This window comes from Hylobates moloch, unplaced genomic scaffold (assembly GCF_009828535.3).
Source record: "Hylobates moloch isolate HMO894 unplaced genomic scaffold, HMol_V3 SCAFFOLD_2, whole genome shotgun sequence".
NCBI lineage: Eukaryota > Metazoa > Chordata > Mammalia > Primates > Hylobatidae > Hylobates > Hylobates moloch.
The window spans coordinates 66,269,256-66,270,195 of NW_026652277.1; the positions used below are offsets into that span (position 1 = coordinate 66,269,256).

The window sequence follows — 940 nt, forward strand, 5'->3', positions numbered from 1 at the left end:
TATGACTTCATATATGCCAGGCACTAAATTACAGACTGTACCTTAAAATCTCGGTGTGGTGGGAAGTCAGGTAATAATTGCTACCACACACCGAGCACTTCTATGAGCAAGGTGGTTTGTGCTAAGAGTTTTTCCTACAGCATTTCATTTAACCTTATAGCCATCATGTGTCCTGGGTGTTATCATCTCATGCAAGAAACCTAAAGCTGATGGACGTTATGTACATTTTCTGGGTCATTCAATTAATAAGTGAAGAAATTCAATCAAGCATTGACTTAGCTAACTCAAAATGGTGCTTTTAACCAGTACAACGTCCTGCTTCCCTCTTGAAAACATAAATGATTGGTCAGAATTACATGGCATTAACTAAAAGGAGGTCACAGAAAGGCTGGTCACAGAAGGGTTACATGTAGGCTGCACAGCCCTGGGCTATAGAGTAGAAGGAAAGGGGTCTGAGAAAGCATATAATCCCATGGTTCTCAAACTTTTTTTTCTTATTGTGGTTAAGAAAAACATAACATAAAACAAAAGATGGGATGCTTCAAAAGTTTGTGAAGATACAGCAAGATAGCTGTGCATCTTTGCACAGGGGCCATAGAATCTTCTCTGTATTGTTGCAGTTTTAGGATATAAGCTGCCAAAATTGAGCACTCCCAAATTTTTTAACTTGCAACTCACAACGTGAAACACATTTTACATCATGACTCCATACACACATCCATCTATAACTGAAACAAAATTCTACTTTATAATCCTTGCACTTCTTCCATGCAGTACACTCCATTTTTCTATTACATTTTCTATTTTTTAAAAAAAATCTGGCCATAGCCTATTAAGTGGACTTTACAACTTGCAAATACTGATCTCTAAACATCAACGGATGGAGAAATGGAGGCTCCAGGGTGTGTTGGATACCTGGCGCAGTGCCTGGCAAATAACA

General features: G+C 38.4%; 1 non-coding gene across 1 annotated transcript; it reads right to left on the reverse strand.

Annotated features, from left to right (window-relative positions):
* Nucleotides 1–543: 543 nt before the first annotated feature.
* On the reverse strand, nucleotides 544–651 carry LOC116477480 (U6 spliceosomal RNA). Its single transcript, XR_004250470.1, has one exon. It is a non-coding gene; the product is annotated as a U6 spliceosomal RNA (small nuclear RNA).
* Nucleotides 652–940: the final 289 nt, after the last annotated feature.